This window comes from Capricornis sumatraensis, unplaced genomic scaffold (genome assembly GCF_032405125.1).
Source record: "Capricornis sumatraensis isolate serow.1 unplaced genomic scaffold, serow.2 scaffold1, whole genome shotgun sequence".
Classification (NCBI taxonomy): Eukaryota; Metazoa; Chordata; class Mammalia; order Artiodactyla; family Bovidae; genus Capricornis; species Capricornis sumatraensis.
This window is the reverse complement of record NW_027184612.1, coordinates 5,521,175-5,539,769: the sequence shown is the minus strand read 5'-3', so window position 1 is coordinate 5,539,769 and position 18,595 is coordinate 5,521,175. Positions and strand designations below refer to the sequence as shown.

General features: G+C 38.8%; 1 pseudogene; it reads right to left on the bottom strand.

Annotated features, from left to right (window-relative positions):
- Positions 1-961: 961 nt before the first annotated feature.
- Positions 962-1,887, bottom strand: LOC138072299 (olfactory receptor 5W2-like; annotated as a pseudogene).
- Positions 1,888-18,595: the final 16,708 nt, after the last annotated feature.

The following is an 18,595-nucleotide window of genomic DNA, read 5'->3' as shown; positions in this document are numbered from 1 at the left end:
CACACCACAGTTCAAAAGCATCAATTCTTCAGCGCTCAGCTTTCTTCACAGTCCAACTCTCACATTCATACATGACCACAGGAAAAACCATAGCCTTGACTAGACGGACCTTAGTCGGTAAAGTAATGTCCCTGCTTTTGAATATGCTATCTAGGTTGCTCATAACTTTTCTTCCAAGAAGTAAGCATCTTTTAATTTTATGGCTTCAATCACCATCTGCAGTGATTTTTGAGCCCATAAAAATAAAGTCTGACACTATTCCCACTGTTTCCCCATCTATTTTCCATGAAGTGACGGGACCAGATGCCATGATCTTCGTTTTCTGAATGTTGAGCTTGAAGCCAACTTTTTCACCGTCCTTTTTCACTTTCACCAAGAGGCTTTTTAGCTCCTCTTCACTTTCTGCCATAAGGGTGGCATCATCTGCATATCTGAGGTTATTGATATTTCTCCCAGCAATCTTGATTCCAGCTTGTGTTTCTTCCAGTCCAGCATTTCTCATTATGTACTCTGCATATAAGTTAAATAAGCAGGGTGACAATATACAGTCTTGACATACTCCTTTTCCCATTTGAAACCAGTCTGTTGTTCCATAGTATTTAAACTGCAAGATGTGCTATAGTATATAAAGGATCTACATGCTCAAAAATCAGAGTAAATGCACAATAAGTCTCAGCATAATTGAACAATATTTGAATAAAAATTAAACAAAATTAGCATAATGGAAAAGTCAGAAATGTTTTTCATTTAAGCTAAATGCCATGTAAAAATTCTAGAAAGATAATTTAACATGACATGTGAGAGGGACAGTAATAGATTTAAGATTGAGATTCAATGTAATACTACTTTAAGAAATTGAAAAATTATGTTTGTCATGTATTCTACCATATAACTTTAATAAATCACCTGTCACTACATGTGTGTGAATGCATGTTTATTTACATATGCCTAACATAAATATTTAAAGCCATTTATTTTTCAAGTTTTCTAGGGCTTCTTTCACATCCTTGTTTCATAAACTGTAAATCAGAAGGTTTAACATGGGAATCACAAGGGTGTAAAACAGTCATTTTGTCTTGATATAGAGAATAGGAAGAACTTGGTCTGAAATACATAAAGAGCATAGTTCCCTGGAAAATTGCCACAACAGTTAGGTGGGAGGTGCAAGTAGAGAAAGCTTTGAATCTCCCTCAGCATAGTGGATCTTCAAGACTGATAGGATAATATAACAATAAGAGACAAGGACTCCTGAAATGGCACTCAGTTCAATGAAGCCAAAAATCATGAATATCACTAGCTCATTGACCTGTGTGTCTGAGCAAGATATCAACAGGAGAGGAGGAACATCACAAGAAAAAAGTGGTTAATCTCATTTGACCCACAGAAGCATAAGAGGAATGCTAATGTTGTGTGTATCAGAGCATCTGCCATTCCCACCAGGTAAACCCCAGCCATGAGCAGGGAGCACAACCTGTTGGATATGCTGACTGCATAGAGCAAGGGGCTGCTGATGACCTTGTACTGGTCATAGGCCATCACTGCCAGTAAGAGACACTCAGAATCTGCAAAGATACAGAAAACCAAGAATTGCAAGGCACAACCATGGAAGTAGATTGACTTTTTCTTGGCAAACAAGTCCACTAGCATCTTGGGGCCAATGGCTGTGGAATAGCAAAGTTCACAGAAGGAGAGGTGGCTGAGGCAAAAGTACATGGGTGTGTGCAACTGGGGATCCATCCTAATCTGGGTTATAATTCCAAGATTTGCCAGAAGATTGATGAGATAAATAAGTAGGAACATGGTAAATAGGGTCACTTTGTTCACAGTGTTATTAGTAATTCCCAAGAAAATGAATTCAGTCACAGAGGAGCAATTCTCTCCTTCCATTCTTTTTAGATCTTGTATAAACTCTTGAAAAATTGATCAAAAAATAAGTGGCACATTCAAGTGTAACATTTCTACACATCTGTAAAAAATCATAAGGCAGAACATGTTTTTTTTTCTTCTGCAATTGTATTTTTATATTCAGAAAAATATATCCAGTCATGCACACAAATTAAAGAGGCATAGCCCTCTATCCTGCAAGAACAAAATGAATTTGAGAAAAACCTTTTTGAAAGACTGATGTACATCTAGATGCCATCCATAAGGTTTGTAACTTTCTACCAGCTCTTTTCTGAGTCTCTCTCTCTCTCTCTCTCTCTCTCTCTCTCTTTTTAAAAACCTCAGGGAGTAGATCTAGAGTAATATACATTTTTTCACCTCCTGAAAACCATATGAAAGAGACTACAATGATAGAGAGGCTAGTCTCTACACTTAGGCTTAAGTATTTTCAATGCTTGAAAAGATTCACTTGGGTAAAAAACATATGATTACAATTTTTGTGTTTCTTAAAAAAACGTGATTGGTTTAAGAGTATTTGACTTAGTTCCCTACACGGTGAGTATATCAATGACTAGTAATAACAACAGTAACAAAAAAAATTATGGTACTTATTTTAATTAATTCTGTGTTTAGTCTTTGGTGAGATATGAAATAATTATTACTGACCTGTTTTCTAGAAATTTGCTATTGCTTTCCCACAATGCTCAGTATCTCTTTGTGGAGTGGTTGTTGTCAAAGGATGAATGACTTTACCAGTGGAAGAAAATTTGCATCACTTTAGATTCTAAATGGATTTTTTATATAATAAAATGGAAATGATAGGAGGGACAATGTTGTTCATTTTTCAGTTGCCACGTCATGTTTGAGTCATCAAAACCCTATGGACTGCAGCAAGCCACGCTTCCCTGTCCTTCACCATCTCCCGAAGTTTGCTTAAACACGTGTTCAGGATGCCATCCAACCATCTAATCCTCTGTTGCCGTCTTCTCCTTCTGCCTTCAATCTTCGCCAACACCAGAGCTTTTCCAAATGACCTGTCTGTTCACATCCGGTGGCCAAAGTATTGGAATTTCAGGTTCAACAACAGTCCTTCCAATGTGTATGAGTGGTTCGCCTGTAAGAATGACTGGTTTGAACTCCTTGCTGTCCAAGATACTTTCAACAGTTTTCTCCAACACCACAGTTCAAAAACATCAATTCTTTGGCACTCTGCCTTCTTTATGGTCCAGATCTGACAACTGTATGCGACTGCTGGAAAAACCATAAATTTAACTGTACAGACCTTTGTCAGCAAAGTGATGAGTTGGCTTTTTAACACACTGTCTAGGTTTGTCATAGCAACTAATTTACCACACATATTTGTGTTACTTTAGATTCCAAATGGCTTTTTATATAATAAAATGGAAATGAGATAAGTGACAATACATACTTCTAAAACACATAGACTTCTTTCTCTGTTATACATTTGTATTTATGTGTGAATATATATATATATATTGGTGTATGGAGAAAGAGTATAAGTTATGAACTTTTTGTTTAGACCTAAGTTAACATGGTGTGTGTTCACATGGGGATACACTTGTACATATTTTTATTTTTATTGTGGCAGCTACACTATTTTTCAATAAAACAAAACATATCTTAAGTTCATATATACATTGCCCAATGCTGAAGGGAGTAAAGGCTTTTGTGTGAACCAACAGGAAAATAATATAAAATGTTGTATTGTGGATATTAACAAGCTCAGATCCTTTCAATTATGAGAAGAAAACACTATTTCTGGCCATTAGATACAGATTTTAGTGAGTAACCAAGCATAAAATTCTTCATTTACATATTTTTTCTTTTTTTATCAAAAAGTTATATCTTTTTTCTTTTTTTAATTTATTATTATTATTATTATTATTATTACTTTACAATATTTGATATCTTACACTTCTTAAGATAGGATCTAGGAACTTACCTGAAATAAGCAGGTCTTGGTTAGCTGAAAAATAGGCAGATGGCTTTTTATTTAACCAGATTAACTGGGATTTAAATCCCTGTGCTACTATCCTTTGGCTTTGATATTATTCAAATATTTCCTTAACTACATTTCTGCTTCTGTATATTCCAACATGAATTCAGGAATAATTTAGCAAAGGCTAAGCTTTTTAGCTTCACTATTGTCAGCAAATTGATTCATGGTAGAATGAAAACTGCAAATTGTCTTTGTGGTGTGCTTCACAGTTAGTCTGAAACTATCTCCTTCTCTAGTCAAAGAGGAAACCTAATAAAATTCAAAAAAGTTCTCCCTCCATCACTTCAGCTCCTTGTGAGTGTTCGTTTTGCTTCTGAAACACTCTCTTTTACTATTTCATTTTGGAGTATGATTACACTTTGCATTACCTTTTTTATTAAATTATAATTCATATAAATTAAAGTTCACCCATTTAATATATACTGTTCTTTAACTTTTAGTATATTTTCAAGATTGTTCAGTTATCACCACTATCTACTTCAGAACATTTTCATCACTCCAATAAGAAACACAGGCTTATTAGCTGTCATTCCCCTTGCTTCCCTCCCTGACCCCTGGAAACCATTCCTCTCTGATACGGCATGGTTTCCTATTCTTGGCCTTCTACAATTAAGGCCTCAGAAACATGATCAATGCTTATTTTGTGTAAAATGGCACCCCACTCCAGTACTCTTGCCTGAAAAATCCCATGGACGGCGGAGCCTGGAAGGCTGCAGTTCATGGGATTGCTGAGGGTCAGACACGACTGAACGACTTCACTTTCACTTTTCACTTTCACACATTGGAAAAGGAAATGGCAACCCACTCCAATGTTCTTGCCTGGAGAATCCCAGGGACGGGGCGGCCAGGTGAGCTGCCGTCTATGGGGTTGCACAAAGTCGGACATGACTGAAACGACTTAGCAGCAGCAGCAGCAGCAAGCTCCCTGGTAAAAGAAGATGAAAAGTAGTTTTCTAAACACTTATTATTAAGTATTTCTTGTTATCAAAATGATATAAAATAAATAAAATATACCTGCTTGGTGGATTTTAATATAGGTATGGCTCATATGTGCAAAGATGACCCATCTAGAAAATTGCACAGTTCAGTTCAGTTCAGTCACTCAGTCGTGTCCGACTCTTTGCAATCCCATGAATTGCAGCATGCCAGGCCTCCCTGTCTATCACCATCTCCCGGAGTTCACTCAGACTCACGTCCATCGAGTCCGTGATGCCATCCAGCCATCCCATCCTCGGTCATCCCCTTCTCCTACTGCCTCCAATCCCTCCCAGCATCACAGTCTTTTCTAATGAGTCAGCTCTTCGCATGAGGTGGCCAAAGTACTGGAGTTTCAGCTTCAGCATCATTCCCTCCAAAGAAATCCCAGGTTTGATCTCCTTCAGAATGGACTGGTTGGATCTCCTTGCAGTCCAAGGGAACCTCAAGATTCTTCTCCAACACCACAGTTCAAAAGCATCAATACTTCGGTGCTCAGCCTTCTTCACAGTCCAACTCTCACATCCATACATGACCACAGGAAAAACCATAGCCTTGACTAGACGAACGTTAGTCAGCAAAGCAATGTCCCTGCTTTTGAATATGCGATCTAGGTTGGTCATAACCTTTCTTCCAAGGAGTAAGCGTCTTTTAATTTCATGGCTGCAGTCACCATCTGCAGTGATTTTAGAGCCCCAAAAAACAAAGTCTGACACTGTTTCCACTGTTTCCCCATCTATTTCCCATGAAGTGATGGGACCAGATGCCATGATCTTCGTTTTCTGAATGTTGAGCTTTAAGCCAACTTTTTCGCTCTCCTCTTTCACTTTCATCAAGAGGCTTTTTAGCTCCTCTTCACTTTCTGCCATAAGGCAGGTGTCATCTGCATATCTGAGGTTATTGATATTTCTCCCAGCAATCTTGATTCCAGCTTGTGTTTCTTCCAGTCCAGCATTTCTCATGATGTACTCTGCATATAAGTTAAATAAGCAGGGTGACAATATACAGCCTTGACGTACTCCTTTTCCTATTTGGAACCAGTCTGTTGTTCCATGTCCAGTTCTAACTGTTGCTTCCTGACCTGCATGCAGATTTCTCAAGAGGCAGGTCAGGTGGTCTGCTATTCCCATCTCTTTCAGAATTTTCCACGGTTTATTCTGATCCACACAGTCAAAGGCTTTGGCATAGTCAATAAAGCAGAATTAGATGTTTTTCTAGAACTCTCTTGCTTTTTCCATGATCCAGCGGATGTTGGCAATTTGATCTCTGGTTCCTCTGCCTTTTCTAAAACCAGCTTGAACATCAGGGAGTTCACGGTTCACATATTGCTGAAGCCTGGCTTGGAGAATTTTGAGTATTACTTTACTAGCATGTGAGATGAATGCAATTGTGTGGTAGTTTGAACATTCTTTGGCATTGCCTTTCTTTGGGATTGGAATGAAAACTGACCTTTTCCAGTCCTGTGGCCACTGCTGAGTTTTCCAAGTGTGCTGACATATTGAGTGCAGCACTTTCACAGCATCATCTTTCAGGATTTGAAACAGCTCAACTGGAATTCCATCACCTCCACTAGCTTTGTTCATAGTGATGCTTTCTAAGGCCCACTTGACTTCACATTCCAAGATGTCTGGCTCTAGATGAGTGATCACATCATCATGATTATCTGGGTCATGAAGATCTTTTTTGTACAGTTCTTCCATGTATTCTTGCCACCTTTTCTTAATATCTTCTGCTTCTGTTAGGTCCATACCATTTCTGTCCTTTATTGAGCCCATCTTTGCATGAAATGTTCCCTTGGTATCTCTAATTTTCTTGAAGAGATCTCTAGTCTTTCCCATTCTGTTCTTTTCCTCTATTTCTTTGCATTGATCGCTGAAGAAGGCTTTCTTATCTCTTCTTGCTATTCTTTGGAACTCTGCATTCAGATGCTTATATCTTTCCTTTTCTCTTTCTTTTTCACTTCTCTTCTCACAGCTATCTGTAAGGCCTCCCCAGACAGCTATTTTGCTTTTTTGCCTTTCTTTTCCATGAGGATGGTCTTGATCCCTGTCTCCTGTGCAATGTCACGAACCTCATTCCATAGTTCATCAGGCACTCTATCTATCAGATCTAGGCCCTTAAATCTATTTCTCACTTCCACTGTATAATCATAAGGGATTTGATTTAGGTCATATCTGAGTGATCTAGCGGTTTTCCCTACTTTCTTCAATTTGAGTCTGAATTTGGTAATAAGGAGTTCATGATCTGACCCACAGTCAGCTCCTGGTCTTGTTTTTGTTGACTGTATAGAGCTTCTCCATCTTTTGCTGCAAAGAATATAATCAATCTGATTTTGGTGTTGACCATCTGGTGATGTCCATGTTTAGAGTCTTCTCTTATGTTGTTTGAAGAGGGTGTTTGCTATGACCAGTGCATTTTCTTGGCAAAACTCTATTAGTCTTTGTCCTGCTTCATTCTGCATTCCAAGGCCAAATTTGCCTGTTACTCCAGGTGTTTCCTGACTTCCTACTTTTGCATTCCAGTCCCTAATGAAAAGGACATTTTTTGGGGGTGTTAGTTCTAACAGGTCTTGTAGGTCTTCATAGAACCGTTCAACTTCAGCTTCTTCAGCATTACTGGTTGGGGCATAGACTTGGATAACTGATACTGAATGGTTTGCCTTGGAGACGAACAGAGATCATTCTGTCGTTTGTGAGATTGCATCCAAGTACTGCATTTTGGACTCTTTTGTTGACTGTCATGGCTATTCCATTTCTTCTGAGGGATTCCTGCCCGCAGTAGTAGATATAATGGTCATCTGAGTTAAATTCACCCATTCCAGTCCATTTTAGTTCGTTGAGTCCTAGAATATTGACATTCACCCTTGCCATCCCTTGTTTGACCACTTCCAATTTGCCTTGATTCATGGACTTGACATTCCAGGTTCTGATGCAATATTGCTCTTTACAGCATCGGATCTTACTTCTATCACCAGTCACATCCACAGCTGGGTATTGTTTTTGCTTTGGCCCCATCCCTTCATTCTTTCTGGAGTTATTTCTCCACTGATCTCCAGTAACATATTGGGCACCTAATGACCTGTGGAGTTCCTCTTTCAGTATCCTATCATTTTGCCTTTTCATACTGTTCATGGGGTTCTCAAGGCAAGAATGCTAAAGTGGCTTGCCATTCCCTTCTCCAGTTGACCACATTCTGTCAGACCTCTCCATCATGACTCCCCGTCTTGGGTTGCCCTGCAGGCATGGCTTGGTTTCATTGAGTTAGATAAGGCTGTGGTCCTATTGTGATTAGATTGACTAGGTTTCTGTGAGTATCGTTTCAGTGTGTCTGCCCTCTGATGCCCTCTTGCAACACCTACCATCTTACTTGGGTTTCTCTTACTTTGGGCATGGGGTATCTCTTCACAGCTGCTCCAGCAAAGCACCGCCGCTGCCCCTTACCTTGGACGATGGGTATCTCCTTACCGCCGCCCTTCATGACCTTCATTCACTGCACTATGGGGCACCAAAGTTCATTATGTCTCCCTGCCGCAAGGAGAATGACTACAGGAGTTAGGAGGGGCATAAAGACAGGGTTGTTCTATAAGCAGTGCATCACATCGGGTAATGTAAAGATTAATTACACATTGAGATGCTCCAAGAACTTATGCACCATATCAATATCAAAAATATATAATGCACACTTCTTTTGCACAAGAGACTGTTAGATTTTAAAAAATAAAAAGTAACAATCTGACAGTGAACATACTTTGTGGAAACTCATTATTAGAGTATGCTCTGTCAAGAAAACTTTCATCTACAAAAGTATACTGAAAATAAATTGTCAGGAATGAAAAGATCTCTTTTCCCAGGAAAAGACAAAAAACAAAAACATTATTAAGATCTCAGAAATCATCTCCATATCCATCACAAATTGATGTCCAGTATGATGCTTTAATTTGGATATTTTGAGTTATATAGTAGTAAAATCATATAGCTTTTCCATTTTTATGTGCAACTTCTTTCATTCAATCTTTTTTGGTATGTAAAATTTCTCTATACTTATGTATGTCAAGATAGTTTATACATCCTAATAGTTGTTTAGTTTTCCTAGGTACAAAGTTACATACAGTTATCTATCTAATCTAGAGGAGCAGTCAGTATACACGATCTATGAAGTTTCATTGGAGCTGGACACACCATTTATTTATATATTTTCATGTGCTTTTATGATACAGGGGAAGCTTGAGAGCAGTGACCAACATATTTGCCATGCAGTAATGGGACCGGGTGCCATGGTTTTAGTTGTTGTTTTTTTTTTTAATGTTGAGTTTTAAGCCAGCTTTTTCACTCTCTTCTTTCACCCATTAAGGAACTCTTTAGTTCCCCTTCACTTTCTGCCATTAGAGTTACATCCTCTGCATATGTGAGGTTATTGATGCTTTCAAATTGTGGTGCTGAAGAAAACTCCTGAGAGTCCCTTGGATGGCAAGGAGATCCAACCAGTCCATCCTAAAATCAATGCTGAATATTCATTGGAAGGACTGATACTGAAGCTGAAGCTCTAATAGTTTGGCCACCTGATGAGAATAGTTGATTCATTGAAAAAGACCCTGGTGCTGGGAGTGACTGAAGGCAAAAGGAGAAGAGGGTGGCAGAGGATGAGATGGCTGGATAGCATCACTGGTTCAATGGGCATGAACTTGGACAAATAATTGGAGAGTGAGGGATGGGGAGCCCTGACATCACTCCATGGGGACAGAGAAGAAGAAAAGTTCCTGCTGCAGTCCATGGGGTCGCAAAGAAATCAGCACGACTTAGCAATAGACCAAAAACAACAACTTTTTATATATGTTTTGCTTACTGGAGGGCTAATAATTGTAAATATCCACTCCTATGAGCAGTCCAGTACTCTCGCCTGGAAAATCCCATGGATGGAGGAGCCTGGTAGGCTGCAGTCCATGGGGTCGCAAAGAGTCAGACACGACTGAGTGATTTCACTTTCACTTTTCACTTTCATGCATTGGAAAAGGAAATGGCAACCCACTCCAGTGTTCTTGCCTGGAGAATCCCAGGAACAGGGGAGCCTGGTGGGCTGCCGTCTATGGGGTCACGCAGAGTCGGACACGACTGAAGTGACTTAGCAGCAGTCTATTAGATTCCTGAATTGGAATAACAAGCCACACAAGCTACGTTTGAAAGTGTTTGGTCTTATGAATTTCATACTGTCTGGATGGTTTCATGCCACCACTATTTTAGGTTAAAACAGCCTACACATAGAGTACAACTACTAGTTTGAACATGAAGTAGCTCTCTGTATTTTTTTTCTTTTTTAGTTTTAAAATCTTTTCCAATACTGGGATAAATTTACACAGCAGGAAGGTCATATTATATAGAGACAGATTGTATCACCTGGAAAGGAACTTGGAGGTATTCTAGTTGAAGTCTCTGTCTTACATAAGAGAATCTGAGGATCAGAAAGGAATAGTGATGTGCTAAGTTCAGAGTGGCATTGCTACCTGGTTCATAGCACATGTCTAAATCCAGAGATCTCCAGGAAGGTTGAAAGTTGCTGCTTTTGTATTTATCACAGAATTTTGTACTTATTGGATTATTGAACATTATTTTTTATTAATGTAGCTATACAATCTATGACCCATATGTTCTCTGCCTTAGACATACAGTGATATCTACGATTAGAGAAAGAAAGAGAAAGTCACTCAGTCATGTCTGACTCTTAGCCATTCCATGGACTGTAACCCATGAGGTTCCTCTGCCCATGGGATTCTCCAGGCAAGAGTACTAGAATGGGTTGCCATTTCCTTCTCCAGGGGATCTTCCTGGCCCTAGGACCAAACTTGGGTCTCCTGCATTACAGGCAGATTCTTTACCATCTTAGCTACAAGGAAATCCGTTATCTACTATTGTTATGCCATATTTCTACTTAAGTATTCAAATGGCAGGGAAGAAGGGGTCAGGATATGGGACCTTGCCTGTAGTATTAGCCTACTGCACTGTCATTGATAATGTTGCATTTATACAACATGTGCTACCAGTTATTGTTATGTATATGATAAAAAATATGAGGTAGAGGTACTAAGAAGGGAAATATAGAGATGAGAGCTGATGTAGACAGACTAGAATACCAAAATATTTAGTGCAGTTTCCTTATTTTGCAGAATCCTGATAGAAGAGCATTATGCATTCTTGCTCAAACTTTTGAGTTATAAATAACTTAAAATATAGTTCCATAATCTGTTACTTAACCATACAATTTCCAGGAGAAGTGGAATGAGTCAGTTCTATTTTTGGTCTTCCATTTAGTGAGATGATTTTTTTTTTCTTTTTTATATGACACAAGTAGATATAATAAAATGGGTCAATACTTAGATCAAATAATTCTTTAGATATAGTAATAAATTTCTGTCAAATAGATGGAAATGTGTTATTCATGGCAACATGATGACATCCTATTTTGATTGGACTTTATTATATTTCAGAGGTTTTCTGCCATGCTGTTGCTTATAATCAACAATTCCAAAAGAATTTAGGTGAATTAATGCGATATGCTAGAGTTAGACTTTTTAAACTTTTATCTAAAAGAAGAATTCTCTGTGGCTTTTTATCTACCATAAGACCTTTTCCTAACATGTCATAATGTCTCACAAATACCACTCTGTGTAACAGAGGCAATTTTTAGGCTTTATTACCATTCTGATATTTTCTCGTAAGTGTATTTTACAAAGGCAGTGAAAAAACCTAAGAACTTCAGTGGCTTTTATCTTTTACAATTTTAATGAATACTTAAGAATGTTTTTCTGTCTTCAGGAGATTTTTCAAATATATGATCAAATTCACACTTTCATGAGGAACAAAGTTAATGGTCTAGCCTTTGATAAAGAAGGACAAAAAGCAAATAAAACAGTCGAAAATCAAGAACTTATAGCTCTTTACTCCTAGTGTAATTAATACGAATGTCTTTATCAATCCATTAGATTAGTATTCACACCACTTTATATATCTTCCAAACAATCTGTTGAGTGTATACATATACTTTATAAGCTATAATGTAAATATATATATATATATATATATATATATATATATATATATATATATATATATAGTAGATGTTATCCCTCAGTTGATTTTGCCATTGAGATAAAATTAATACTCAAAAATGTTATCTAGTATTTTCAGTTTATTATGTATTTATTTATTCCTCCATTGTGGTCTGGACAACATGGAGTTTTTTTTTTAGATAATGGAGTCGATTTCTCACAAACAAGGTGAAATTAAATAATGCTTTAAGTAGACGGTTGTTTGTGAATGACAAAGAGATAAAGAGGACATTCAACAAGGGTCAAGAAGAAGAAAGAAGAGAAAGAAATTGTCATGGAGAAAGAAAAAATATTAATAGTTGATAATGATAGTCCATTGATGTACTTTATCAAGGTCCTTTCCACTGTCCCCTAAAATTTCTTTTCTTCTTTTTTTCAATCTCTAGTCAGACAAAATTGACAATTAGCATGTATAAGGTGTACAGGTGAAGATTTGACACGTGTGCATTGTGACTGGGGTTCCCAGGTGGTGCAAGCGGTAAAGATCTCGCCTGCCAATACAGGAGACATAAGGGACATTTTTTCAATTGCTGGGTCAGAAGGATCCCCTGGAGGATGGCATTGCAACCCACTCCAGTATTTTGCCTGAAGAATCCCCATGGACAGAGGAGCCTGATGGACCACAGTTCATGGGGTCGCAAAGAGTTGGACATGACCAAAGTGACTGAGAATGCATTTGTGACATGATCACCACATAAGATTAGTTAACATATTCATTAACTCACATAGTTACCATTTGGAGTGTGTGTATAATGAGGACACTTAAGATCTACTTTTCTAGAAAATTTAAAGTTTAAAATACAGAATTGTGAGGAGGAGCATAAAGATGGCAGAGGAATAGGATGGGAAGACCACTTTCTCCCTCACAAATTCCTCAAAAGAACATTTCAACGCCGAGCAAACTCCACAAAACAACGTATGTAGGCTGGCAGAGGACATCAGGCAACCAGAAAAGCAGACCATTGTCTTCAAAAACAGGTAGGAAAAAATATAAAAGACGAAAAAGGAGACAAAGGAGGTGAGGAGGGAGCTCCGTCCTGGGAAGGGAAGCCCGTCCCAGGAAGGGAATTTTAAGAAGAGAGGTTTCCAAACACCAGGAAACACTCTCCCTGCTGAGTCTGTGACGAGCCTTGGAAAAACAGAGGGCAACATAACAGGAAGGAAAAATAAAGAAATAATTAAAACCAAGAGATTACAAGCCCAACAGTAACTCCCCCAGCGGAAAAGCAGCACAGACGCCTGCATCCGCCATTGGGAAGTGGGGGCAGGGCAGGGACGCGCGGGAGGCGCGGGCTGCAGTGCTTTGTAAGAATCGGGCAGGAAAGCCCCACGCACAACCAGAACGATCTAACTTGGACTAGCAAACCAGACTGTGGGATAGCTACCACGCAAAAAACTCGAACATAAGACACCGCCAGGACCGAGCACAGAACAAAGAACGGAATGGAAAAAGCCGGCTGCAGACCATCCCCTGCTGGGGACAGGCAGCCAGAGCCGTAAGGGCTGGAAAGGGGCAATTGCAGACCCAGAGAGACTTTACTTACCTAACTGCAAGCAGGCTTCTTTGCTAAGACTTCTGGGGGTGCTGGACAGTCACAATCTGCTCCACGTGGGATGCCAGCGGTCCACCCAGAAAGCTGAGCAACAGCAGCAGAAAAGGTGACAAGACGCGGCGATCACACTCGCCAAACTCCCGAGCTACTTGGACCTGGGAAGGGCACAAAGCACAGTCCCAGCCGAATCTGTGCTTCTGAGGGCTGCCTGAGCGCCGAACCTGAGCGGCTTGGACCGGGGAAGTGCACGCAGCCTAGGGCCGGCCCCAGACGGTTCCCAGCTGAGCATCGTAGAGCCAGAGTGGTTTGTGCACCGCGAGAAGGGACAGGTCAAGCGGGGCGGAGACACTGTGTGCACACGACAGTGCTATTTGTTTGCAGCATCCCCCCTCCCCCCTCCCCACAGCACGACTGAACTAGTGAGTCTAAAAAACCAGCAAACGGAAGAAGTTAAACAGAGGGAACCACCTTGGAAGTGATCCCACATGGCCCAAAACATCAGAGAAGCACCAGATATATTTTTATTATTTTTAAAATCATTCTTTTTTTTTCTTTTTTTTCTAACTTTTTTTTTAATTGTTAAGTCATTTCTCCTCTAATTTTTATTACTATAACCTACTATTACTATTAAAAAAAAGATTTTTTTTTTTTTAAGGCAAACACAATATATAGCCTTTGGATGGTTGTTGATGGTTTTTTGTTTTTGGGTTTTTTTTTGTTTTGTTTTTTTGTTTGTTTGCTTTTTAATAATTCTTGTTTTTTTTTCTATCTTTCTTTCCTCCTTTTTCCTTCTGCTTCTTTTCTTTAATATTGTATTTTTGAAAATCCAACCTCTACTCTAGATTTTTAATCTTTGCTCTTAGGGTTTTTGTTGTCAATTTTGTACATTTAAAAACCCAAACTTCACTACCCAAGTTTACCTGAGAGCGAGGTCACTGGCTTGACCACTCTCTTCTCCTTTGGACTCTCCCTTTTCTCCACCAGGTGGCCTCTGTCTCTTTTCCCCCCCATCTCTTCTCTATCCAACTCTGTGCATCTCTGTGTGTTCCAGACGGTGGAGAACACCTAAGGAACTGGTTACTGGCAGGATTTGTCTCTCTCCTTCTCATTCCTCTCTTATCCTCCTGGTCACCTCTGTCTACTTCCTCCCTCTCCTCTTCCCCGTATAACTCCGTAAATACCTCTGAGCGGTCCAGACTATAGAGCGCACATTAGGAACTGACTACTGGCTAGCTTGCTCTCTCCTCTTTTGATCTCACCACATCTCATCCCAGTTACCTCTAACTACCCCCTCCATCTTCTCTTCTCCTTGTAACTCAGTGAACCTCTCTGAGTGTCCCTCAATGCGGAGAAACTTTTCATCTTTAACCTAGATGTTTTATCATCAGTGCTGTATAGACGGAGAAGTCTAGAGGCTACTGTAAAAATAAAACTGAAAACCAGAAGCAGGAGGCTTAAATCCAAAGCCTGAAAACATTAGAGAACTCTTGAATTCAGGGAACATTAAGCAATAGGAGCTCATCAAATGCCTTCATACCTACACTGAAACCAAGCTCCACCCAAGGGCCAACAAGTTCCAAAACAAGACATACCACTCAAATTCTCCAGCAACACAGGAACACTCCCCTGAGCTTCAATATACAGGCAGCTCAAAAATATTCCAAAACCTTTGATGTCTCATAACCCAGTACTGGTCACTCCACTGCACTCCAGAGAGAAGAAACCCAGCTCCACCCACCAGAACTCCAACACAAGCCTCCCTAACCAGGAAACCTTGACAAGCCACTGATAAAATGCCACCCACAGTGAGGAAGCTCCATAATAAAGGGAACTCCACAAATTACCAGAATATAAAAAGGCCACCCCAAACGCAGCAATATAACCAAGATGAAGAGACAGAGGAATACTCAGAAGGTAAAGGAACAGGAGAGTTGCCCACCAAACCAAACAAAAGAGGAAGAAGTAGGGAATCTATCTGAGAAGGAATTCCAAATATTGATAGTGAAAATGATCCAAAATCTTGAAATCAAAATGGAATCACAGATAAATAGCCTAGAGACAAGGATTGAGAAGATGCAAGAAAGGTTTAACAAGGACCTAGAATAAATAAAAAAGAGTCAAAATATAATGAATAATGCAACAAATGAGATCAGAAACACTCTGGAGGCAACAAATAGTAGAATAACGGAGGCAGAAGATAGGATTAGTGAAATAGAAGATAGAATGGTAGAAATAAATGAATCAGAGAGGAAACAAGAAAAACGAATTAAAAGAAACGAGGACAATCTCAGAGACCTCCAGGACAATATGAAACTCTCCAACATTCGAATTATAGGAGTCCCAGAAGAAGAAGACAGAAAGAAAGGTCATGAGAAAATCCTTGAGGAGATAATAGTTGAAAACTTCCCTAAAATGGGGAAGGAAATAATCACCCAAGTCCAAGAAACACAGAGAGTTCCAAATAGGATAAACCCAAGGCGAAACACACCAAGACACATATTAATCAAATTAACAAAGATCAAACACAAAGAACAAATATTAAAAGCAGCAAGGGAAAAACAACAAATAACACACAAGGGGATTCCCATAAGGAGAACAGCTGATCTTTCAATAGAAACTCTTCAGGCCAGGAGGGAATGGCAAGACATACTTAAAGTGATGAAAGACAATAACCTACAGCCCAGATTACTGTACCCAGCAAGGATCTCATTCAAATACGAAGGAGAAATCAAAAGCTTTACAGACAAGCAAAAGCTGAGAGAATTTAGCACCACCAAACCAGCTCTCCAACAAATTCTAAAGGATATTCTCTAGACAGGAAACACGAAAAGGGTGTATAAACCCGAACCCAAAACAATAAAGTAAATGGTAACTGGATCATACTTATCAATAATTACCTTAAACGTAAATGGGTTGAACGCCCCAACCAAAAGGCAAAGACTGGCCGAATGGATACAAAAACAAGACCCCTCTATATGCTGCTTACAAGAGACCCACCTCAAAACAAGAGACACATACAGACTGAAAGTGAAGGGCTGGAAAAAGATATACCATGCAAATAGAGACCAAAAGAAAGCAGGAGTGGCAATACTCATATCCGATAAAATAGACTTTAAAACAAAAGCTGTGAAAAGAGACAAAGAAGGCCAGTACATAATGATCAAAGGATCAATCCAAGAAGAAGATATAACAATTATAAATATATATGCACCCAATATAGGAGCACCGCAATATGTAAGACAAATGCTAACAAGTATGAAAGGGGAAATCAACAATAACACAATAATAGTGGGAGACTTTAATACCCCACTCACACCTATGGACAGATCAACTAAACAGAAAATTAACAAAGAAACGCAAACTTTAAAAGATACTTTAGATCAGTTAGACCTAATTGATATCTATAGGACATTTCACCCCAAAACAATGAATTTCACCTTTTTTTCAAGTGCTCATGGAACCTTCTCCAGGATAGATCACATCCTGGGCCATAAATCTAAACTTGATAAATTCGAAAAAATCGAAATCATTCCAAGCATCTTTTCTGACCATAATGCACTAAGATTAGATCTCAATTACAGGAGAAAAACTACTAAAAATTCCAACATATGGAGGTTGAACAACACACTTCTGAATAACCAACAAATCACAGAAGAAATCAAAAAGAAATCAAAAAATGCATAGAAACTAATGAAAATGAAAACACAACAACCCAAAAGCTGTGGGACATTACAAAAGCAGTGCTAAGAGGAAAGTTCATAGCAATACAGGCATACCTCAAGAAACAAGAAAAAAGTCAAATAAATAACCTAACTCTACAACTAAAGCAACTAGAAAAGGAAGAATTGGAGAACCCCAGAGTTAGTAGAAGGAAAGAAATCTTAAAAATTAGGGCAGAAATAAATGCAAAAGAAACAAAAGAGACCATAGCAAAAATCAACAAAGCCAAAAGCTGGTTCTTTGAAAGGATAAATAAAATTGACAAAGCACTAGCCAGACTCATCAAGAAGCAAAGAGAGAAAAATCAAATCAATAAAATTAGAAATGAAAATGGAGAGATCACAACAGACAACACAGAAATACAAAGGATCATAAGAGACTACTATCAGCAGTTGTATGCCAATAAAATGGACAACGTGGAAGAAATGGAAAAATTCTTAGAAAAGTACAATTTTCCAAAGCTGAACCAGGAAGAAATAGAAAATCTTAACAGACCCATCACAAGCACGGAAATTGAAACTGTAATCAGAAATCTTCCAGCAAACAAAAGCCCAGGTCCAGACGGCTTCACAGCTGAATTCTACCAAAAATTTAGAGAAGAGCTAACACCTATCCTCCTCAAACTCTTCCAGAAAATTGCAGAGGAAGGTAAACTTCCAAACTCATTCTATGAGGCCACCATCACCCTAATACCAAAACCTGACAAAGATGTCACAAAAAAAGAAAACTACAGGCCAATATCACTGATGAACATAGATGCAAAAATCCTCAACAAAATTCTAGCAATCAGAATCCAACAACACATTAAAAAGATCATACACCATGACCAAGTGGGCTTTATCCCAGGGATGCAAGGATTCTTCAATATCCGCAAATCAATCAATGTAATTCACCACATTAACAAATTGAAAAATAAAAACCATATGATTATCTCAATAGATGCAGAGAAGGCCTTTGACAAAATTCAACATCCATTTATGATAAAAACTCTCCAGAAAGCAGGAACAGAAGGAACATACCTCAACATAATAAAAGCTATATGTGACAAACCCACAGCAAACATTATCCTCAATGGTGAAAAATTGAAAGCATTTCCCCTAAAGTCAGGAACAAGACAAGGGTGTCCACTTTCACTGCTACTATTCAACATAGTTCTGGAAGTTTTGGCCACAGCAATCAGAGCAGAAAAAGAAATAAAAGGAATCAAAATTGGAAAAGAAGAAGTAAAACTCTCACTGTTTGCAGACGACATGATCCTCTACATGGAAAACCCTAAAGACTCCACCAGAAAATTACTAGAGCTCATCAATGAATATAGTAAAGTTGCAGGATATAAAATCAACA